The sequence below is a fragment of the Bidens hawaiensis genome, unplaced genomic scaffold, assembly GCF_021521415.1.
Source record: "Bidens hawaiensis isolate Kalapana, Puna unplaced genomic scaffold, B.hawaiensis_p1.1 tig00042239_1, whole genome shotgun sequence".
Lineage (NCBI taxonomy): Eukaryota > Viridiplantae > Streptophyta > Magnoliopsida > Asterales > Asteraceae > Bidens > Bidens hawaiensis.
Window position 1 is genome coordinate 123,477 of NW_027497466.1, and position 9,901 is coordinate 133,377.

A 9,901-nucleotide genomic window follows, 5' to 3' on the forward strand; every position below is an offset into this window, starting at 1 on the left:
GAATGTTTGATCGTTGTAGCCATCTTATCATCAGAGCCACGTCCTCATTATCAGGAGTGATTTGCAACAAAGCATACATTTTGTGTTTGTGCTTAAATGGATATCTTGGGTTATCTTCGTTAGCCATATCTAATCACACAAACAAAACAACATGTTCAAAGTAGATATTAGTCATAAAGCTCATAACTTTGAGCGATTTTAGGTTATAATTTGAAGAAAGAGTAAAGAAATGTCTTTTGAACCTGTTCTTCGACAAATTGATAACCTACACAAGAAACCTAGAGTTAGTAAAAATGAATAATCAAAGCCCATTATTACTCAATCGTGGTCGGAAACACTTAATTTATGCTTACCTAGTCGGATTGTGTGGGCTGACAAACTAGGGTTTGGAATTTAGATGAATGCGATAAGTCGGTTGGGTGTTTGAAACGAAAGCAAGTGTGGAAGGAGAGAAGTGAGAGTGATGAAAATTTCACAAACTCCTTCTTTTATACCTTTTTGAAAGTGAGTTTTAAAGGCATTTTGTCATTTATTGAGTTAATAGCTGTCAAACAGTAACATTATCCATTAAATATGTTCACACTTAAAACCCTGCTCGATAAAGTTCATTTAGCAAACCTTGCTCGGTAAAGTCAGTTTTACAAAGCTTGCTAGGTATATTCCACTTTCTCAAAGCTTGCTCGTTTAAGAGTCATTTCAGATTTTTAGAAATAAAGCTAAGTAAGATGAAGGAAGCTTACTTGAAATACAAGATCGCTCGAGAAATAAATCACAAGTCTAATAATCAAGTATACATCATCAAATAGGCAACCTTGCTAGAAATAAATTAAGAATCCCAAAATAATATCTTAGACATATTACTAATTGTCAACCTTGCTCGAATGTCTGAGAAACTCAATCCTTACCCGAAAATGTATAAACAGTTAGAAAATAATCATTTAAATAAACTCTTATACATAGCGTGCTCGAGACACTGTTGAATAAACAAAGTGTAGACACAAAGTGTACTCGAAAAGCCAAGATTTGAATAATTACTAAGTATGTTGAGAGAACACTTGAGGACTTTAAAGTGTGCTCGAAACATAAAGTGTGCCCGGGAAACTAGGTTTGCCCGAAAACACTAGTAATTTCAAAGAAACATATTCAAATTCACATAATCATCAAGTGTGCTAGAATTTTAAGTTTACTTGAACATAATTAGGCAAGAACACACTCAAAATCATAAAGGTTGCTAGAATGAATTCAAACAGTTAAACAATCACATAAGTGTGCTAGATAGTCTAAAATCATTAAAGCTTGCTAGAAATTACATGTTCAGTTACAAAGTTTGCTAGACTGACTTATAACAATTCAGAAAACAATTTAGTGTGCTAGAAAGTTCAGAAATCAACAAAGCTTGCTAGTGAACAGTATAATCAAACATATCGAATAGCTTGCTAGTAACAGTTATACTTTCATTCAAAGTACTAAAGTATGCTAGAAAGTCCTAACTATATAAAATCTTGCTAGTAGTTATCATATTCAGACATAATAAAATATCAAGCTTGCTCGGAAGGTTAAAATTTCAAGTTAAGTAGTAAACTCTACCCGAAAAGTGTAAAAACTTCAAAGTATGATCGATAATGATAAACTTAGACCAAAATGTCTAAGTATGCTCGAAAAGGTTATAAATCATCAAACCTTACTCTAAAATACATATTCAATCCTTTTAAAGGTAAAATTCAACTCTTTTTGACTTAAACAAATTATCAAAAAGATCATTGTTTAAGAGCAAATGGTACATTTAGAGATCACATTTTAGTTATGTTTCCTTGCAAAACATTTTCTATCTTTTTCTGAAAAGATCTCAAGAATGGGATCATATTGACTAAGTAGCTTTCTCAATTACTTCATTCTCAGCATTATTATGACAATATAGACAGGTTAACAGCAGGTTTAAACTTAGCATGAATTTCATTTCTTTGGTGATATGTTTAAGGTTAAATTAAGTAGTAAAATAAAGAAATGGTCAACACAATGCTATGATGCCTCATATCTCTTCTCAAAGCTTATTTGGCTTTCCCCAGATCACCCCAATTTGAGTTCAACCTCCTGATATTTGGTCAAAATTTTGTTTTTGCATGACAGAACTTATTGAATAATTTTGTATTTATTTGATTTCAAACTTATAGAGGTTAAACAATGGACTTAAATGCCATTCGGACTTACATGCCTTTCATTCAAGATGAGACAGATTATGCCATCATCTCTGTAGTTCTAGTAAAAAACCCTCTTTGTTTGATAAAATATTTAAAAGATATATCAACTTTTGGTTGATTTATTCTAGTTTTAGACATTTTCTCAAATTTTCTCATGCTTCTATGTCATATATAAAGATGTTTCATTTTTGGGTTGACCAAATAGCAATATGCTTGTGTATAACTGGGTAATCACTTTTCTGCCTATCATTTTGAGAGATGTATCTTGAGACATGCAAAGACAACTATGTATCTCCACATCAATTTTAGCATTTGCATTATGTTTATATCACCTTAGATTTTACACATCATGAGAAAGCAACCATACATGTTAATGACTGTACTAAGTGCCTTTTTAGCCTATTAAATCCATATGATTGGCTAAGTAGTCAATGTACTATCATTTCCCATATTGACAAATTCAATCACCCCAATTACTCTTAGCTTCCAGGTAAATGGCTATCCTGTCTGTCTACAAGTAGTTAGCAGGACCAAACACATAAATACATATCCTTTTGGCTTAGAGTAAATGGCATAATTTTAAGTGAAATAACTAATTACAATTTCCCCAAATGCTTTCAGTCTTTAGATTAATGGCTATCCTGTAAATCTAAAGATAGATGACAGGACCAAGCATATACAAGTATATGCTCCTCTGACTTTAGCAAATGACATAATTTTAAGCAAAAGTAACTCTTTTGAGTCTTTCCTTTAAAAATTCCCTCTTAAGCTTCTATAAAGCTTTGAACTAAATAGTATTATCATATCTCAACACCATAAACAACTTTCTCTGTTTTATCAAAAATTGTTTTGATCAAAAATTTTCTTAACAATTTTCATGTGAGCATAACATTTTGACACAAAACCACATTTTGACACAGAGACAAGCAACATATTCAAATCTTAACTATAAATGACATCATTAAAACAAACAGACTTCACATCATGTATAGTCTAATACATCCTAACAACATCATCAGATCAGATTACTCACATATTCATACACTCAATTATGACATCAGATAATCATATAATCAAGTATATCAAGTCAAAATACTTATCATGACATCCTACAAGTCAACTGATAAACAAGCATAAGCATCAAAGATACTTAATTTTCATAGATAGTCATTTAAGCACATATTAGTTAACATCAAAAGTATCATATTCAAGCACATACACACAACATCCATTGAGACTTTGAAAAGATATTCAGTTTGCTCAAAAAGCACACATCATGAATCAGACTTCATTAGAGTTGATCATTCCCAGGGATTTCAAAAGAAAGTTGAACCTTTTACACTTGTATCAACTCTTTTCACTTCAATTAAACCTTTTCCACTAAAATCCCTTATAAAATGATGTCTGATTTTGTAACGATTCCGGCAGAATCAGGTATACCCTAACCGGTATATACTATTTATGTGTTATTTAATAATGAATATATGAATTATAATGTGTTTATACGAGTATGTATGATTCACAGTACGGATTATACTCGATTATACAGTTAATCGTATTGGAAATACGATTAACCGATTAACGGTTATTGAAGCCCGAACGAATCGGGGATACATTATAGACGAGATATATAATATTTAGTGATGTTTACGAAGTGTTAAAGCTTCGGGATAAGGGAATTAAAGCACAGAAAAAGAATTTTCGATTTAATGGTACGTCGGTACGTTAAACGAAACCTTTAATACCAAACCAAGCAAGAGACGATCGATCAAGCCGAAAAAGATGCGCAATTATTAATAATATGATGTTTTAAGTTAATAAATGTCATGGTTTAAGTTTTTAAAGTTTTTAAATCAGTTTTACATAAATTTCTTTTTTTAAGCCGAAAACGACCATTTTAGCCTCGTTTTAAGCCGAATTAAACATTTAACCGAAAAACGAACTGAACCAGATTATCCAAAACATTATCCAGATCTCTGATATCCAAATGTGTGGCTAAAAATGAAGAAGTGGGTCCCACCCCACCCCTTTCTTTGGGTCGATCAGAATAAGGGGGTAAAACCCCTTTTCCTTGTTATTTTTTTCTACAACACAATCAACAATCTTCATTTCCTCTCAATCTCATGAACTAAAAACCGAGAATTGTAACAAGAACAATGAGGTAAAGATCGAGTTATTTACGTTTTCACCTTCCTTTCTCGAGTTTATTTGCAAGAAAATGAGGTTTCAAGTGAAAAAGGGTGAAAACCCGAGATGAAACCGATTCTTGCATGATCAAGTGATGTATACGGGTTATACAAGGGATCTTGGTCCAAGAAAGGAGTTAAACGAACAAAAAAAAAACGAATTTTTACGGTTAAATCCTTGTTTTTATATCATAACCGAAACCATGAAAGAAATGGCTTGATTGTGGGTGTAACTTGCTTGGTGTGGTGTTATTGTGCTTGTAGGTGTTGTATCTAGCTGTTAGCAAAGGCTAGAAAGCGAGATCCTTGCGATTTGAAGCTAGAAACACAAGGTAGTTCGGTTTTTGTATGATGTTTGTGATTTGGACAGATTGTGACACGTTTAGAGTTAGGTCATGAAATTTTACAGGGGTGTTAGATATATGAATATATGAGTTTTGTGTAATTTTGTAATTTTTGGACAAAGGATGAATATTTGGTGAATTTAATGCTCGGTTTTGGCTAAAAATGGTGAAAAATTGTTAAATATCATGATAAATTCTGGATAATTCCAGATAAGCTTTTTATAACATGTAAAAGTCACACACAAAATTTTAGGTCAGTTGGAGAAGTCTAGGTAGGCTTTTCGGTTAAACGAGTTCTAGGGTTTTCTAGCTCGGTTTTAGTGAAAATGGCATGTAAAAGAAGATTTTGGTTCTGGAAAAATTACAGGGGAATATGTGGATGACAGGGGTCATCCAGGAAAAATTTGGGATTTTTCTAAGGTCGTTTGGTATTTACGACATATTTAGTGTTTAAATGGTGTTTAAAAATAGATAAATAAATTTTAAATATAAAAATTAATTCTGGAAATATTTTTATAAAATTCCCCACTTCCAAAAAGTGATTTGTACAAAATTTCTAGATCCGAGGTTAAACGGATAATTATTTGTGCTAAAAAGAAAATAAAAACAAACTTTTAAAGCTTAAAACGCGTAAAACGGTAAAGTTCGCTTAAACGAGCTGACTGGTTTATAAAAACCCTAAAAATGAACTATTTTCATATAACTGAGTTAAATGTAAATCATCCGAAAATAATTCGGATGATTTTCGTAATTTTAACCGATTTAACAGTTTCCGGTACGCCAAAGACGGAAACGGGTCCCGCGGCCAATCGGGGCGTTTAAACCGAGCTCTAATTTCACAAATTTAATTAAATTGTCAGTCAACAACTATTTTCGGGTCGTGTGTGACCAAACTCATTTTTGAAACGTAAAAACGGATAACCGTGCTAGGCACGCAAAACGGGGAAAATGAACTAATAGTAATTTTAACTATTGAACTCTAAACGATATCACAATCTGAGTCCGGAGAAGTGTTTCTGGGTTAACATTGCCCCCAGAACGGGTACAGTGCTGGGTTAACAGTGTCCCAGATGTACCGGTTAACACGGTTAAAGTTATATTAATAGTGATTGTATAGTAACGAACTTAGGGATCGTATTACAGATCCGGATTAATAGCTCACGTACTGTGTTACTGCTTGCGATAAGGTGAGTTTCACGAGCCCCTTTTTCTGAATTGTTTTTAAATATTTTCGCGGTGCGGAAAGCATGTTACTATTAAAATGTTTAAGTACATACTGAACGCATAGATTTGCGTGTATTTATATATATTTTATTGTACGGGAATCGTACGGAAATGTACTAAGATGGCAATTGTCTGAGTTGCTAACATTGTAAGGCCCCGCAACACGAGTGATTAGCTAAAAGCCGGTAGAGTGTGAATAGTACTATTGGTCTGACAAACCCAACTTGTCCGGCATGGATTTGCTGATGTTTCCCAGCCAGTTGCACATGTCTATTTTGTTGTTATATATATTTTGCTATGTAATGTTAGACATAGCGGTTTGGGGCAGGTCCGTGGGCGGAGTATGCCACGGGGTTGTGTGTGGATAGTCAGAGGTTTCACTTGTGGGCTCAGCATAATTACATCGCTAATATATGATTATGATAATGATTTATCACTGTTTATTTAAATTAGTGAAACTCACCAACTATTCGTAGTTGACCCGTTTTCTTTACATGCTGTTTAGGTACCCCCAAACTGGAATAATTGCTACATGCTTGACGATGCGTGCTTTTTGTGGAAGCTTAATGAACTTTTTGTATTAAATATGTTAATGTACTGTTGGTAAAACTTATGTGCTATCGCCTAGACGGAAACTAAACTCGGAATAATGTAATATGATGTAAATTAATGTAGTGGTGTTTTCTTTATAAGCAATGCTGTTGATATCAGACGTGTCTGTTGCATCCCGTTTACGTTTCCGCTGCGGTTACGGGGTGTTACAGAACTTGGTATCAGAGCCATTGGTTATAAAGAATTAGGATGTCTTTAAAAGATACCTAAAATATAACCAGTAGCTCAAGTATTACAGGATCTGAATATCAACTAATAATTTATAGTGACGAGATCTGGATGAACTTGGATGGACAAGTGAGTTATTATGGTCCGGAACATAATAACAGACTTGCCCGCACGAGGGAATTCAGGGGAAGTCACGGGGAACATTAATAGGTAAAACCGGCAACATATATGTAAGTATATGATAATATTTTTATGTGACAAAGTTGTATAAGTATGTGTATATTAATTATGATTTACATTATGGAAGGAACTATATGTTTGCTAACTTGTGTACAGGTAAGGATGTCGAGATCACGAAGTTTGTCAGTGGAAGAGGACCCGGAGGAGGCCAGTTCCGGGAACTCTAGGAGCTTACGCCTAGTATCCAGCACTGAGCCTAGTGAGACTAGCCGTAGGAGTGCTAGCTTGTCCTCCCCTACTAGGGTTGCCAGATCCCCCACCCCACCCTCACCACAGGTCACCCCTACCCCTCCCCGACCCGGACCCCGCCTCACGGCGCGGATCAGTGTCCCCTATGTCCCACCTACCTCTACCCCACCCAGACCTACTTACCACAGGGGCGAATCCTCCCGCCCCCAGCCCGAGCCTGTGCCTCCACCCGTGTGGGGTACCCCTAGGCTGGAGAGGGATGAGCGTCCCTCATCCGAGGCTGCATGGCTCCGAGTGCTCACCGAGCAGATGATTGAGCACACCACCGCCTTGGCGGTGGGGATCCAGAGGAGGAGACACTTGGTGGACTGCGTACTGGACAGCCAGTACGCGATTGGCCAGCTGAGGAGGGAGGGCGCATACTCCCAGTGGATGATTGACCGGATGGAGACACGGATCCGGGGTTTGATGGCGGTGTTGGTGGTGATGGTGGCAGTGTTGGTGTGGTTGGTATACCACCATGTTTAGTTATGTTAGGGTGGTAGTAGTCAGGGTCCGCTTTTTGATACTCTGTGTAAGCAGTTAGTGGCGATGCTAACATAGAGTGAATCTTGGGTAGTTATAGTACAGCCACTAGCCCATAAGGGGCCTTTTTTTTGGGGATATCATTGTAGATACTTTTGGTGTATCATTCAAGCACTGACCCATAGCGGGTTATGTCGAAATGATGCCGATGTAGGACTGATGTATGAAAACTTGATCTATGTGATGATGGTAGGAATGTAATACGTACCGATGTTTATTAATGAATGGAATATGTGTTGTGTATCGAGATTGGAATTTGTATTAATTATATGCATTTTTCTTAATGTTGTGTAGAATGGCACCAAAACGGTCAGCTCGAATGTCAGAAGTGGATGTGGACCGTCTGATTGCTCGACAGTTAGAGGCGGCGATACCGGATATAGTATCGCGCATCGCCGCCAGTATTAACAACACGACCAATCCAGGCCCTGCGAGCAATCAAACGACCACCAATAATGTAACACCACGAAACCGCAGCGGAAACGTAAACGGGATGCAACAGACACCTTTGATATCAACCACATTGTTTATAAAGAAAACTGAATACATTAATATATACTTCAAATTACATTATCTCGTATTTCATTACCGTCTAGGTGATACACACATCATACCATACGATACATAATTCTATTTATTATAATATATCCTAACATCCCACACGCAAATCTTACACACATCAAGCACTTAGCACGTAAGCAATCACTTCATCTTAATTGTACCTGAAAAGCATGTGAGAAAACGGGTCAACTACGAATAGTTGGTGAGTTTCACAATTCGAGTAAACCATGATAAATCATTATCAAAATATAATATTCTCGATGTAATTATGCTGAGCCCACAAGTGAAACCTCTGACTATCACACACAACCCCCGTGGCATATCCCCCGCCCACGGACCTGCCCCAAACCGCTATGTCTAACATTACATAGCAAAATATATATCAACAACAAAATAGACATGTGCAACTGGCTGGGAAACATCAGCAAATCCATGCCGGACCAGTTGGGTTTGTCAGACCAATAGTACTATCCACACTCTACCGGCTTTCAGTTAATCACTCGTGTTCCGGGGCCTTAGAATGTTAGCAACTCAGACAATTACCATCTTAGTACATTTCCGTACGATTCCCGTACAATAAAATATATATAAATCCACGCAAATCCATGCGTTCAGTATGTACTTAAACATTTCAGTAGTAACATGCTTCCGCCCCGAGAAAGTATTTAAAAACAATTCAGAAAAAGGGGCTCGTGAAACTCACCTTAGCACATGCAAGCAGGTAACAACAATCATTATCAGTTAACACGTCCAATCTGTAATATGATCCCTACGATCGTTACTATACACTCATTATTAATATAACTTTAACCGTGTTAACCGGTACATCTGGGGACACTGTTAACCCAGAACTGTACCTGTTCTGGGGGCAAGGTTAACCCAGAAACACTTCTCTGGACTCAGATTGTGATTTCGTTTAGAGTTCAATAGTCAAACTTAACATTAGTTCGTTTTCCCCGTTTTGCGTGCCTAGCACGGTTATCCGTTTTTACGTTTCAAAAATGAGTTTAGTCACACACGACCCGAAAATAGTTGTTGACTGATAATTTAATTAATGTTGTGAAATTAGAGCTCGGTTTAGACGCCCCGTTTGGCCGCGGGACCCGTTTCCGTATTTAGCGCACCGGAAACTGTTAAATCGTTTAAAATTACCCAAATCATCCGAATTATTTTCGGATGATTTATTTTTACTTGTTTAATTCAGTTATATGAAAATAGTTCATTTTTTTGGGTTTTTATACACCAGTCAGTTCGTTTAAACGAACTTTACCGGTTTATGCGTTTTAGACTTTAAAAGTTTGTTTTTATCTTCTTTTTAGCACAAATAATTATCCGTTTAGTCTCGGATCTTGAAATTTTGCACAAATCACTTTTTGACAGTGGGGAATTTTATAAAAATATTTCCAGAATTAATTTTTATATTTAAAATTTATTTATCTATTTTTAAACACCATTTAAACACTAAATATGTCATAAATACCAAATGATCTTAGAAAAATCCCAAATTTTTCCTGTATGACCCCTTCCATACACATAGTCCCCTGTAATTTTTCCAGAACCAAAATCTCTTTTTACATGCCATTTTCACTAAAAC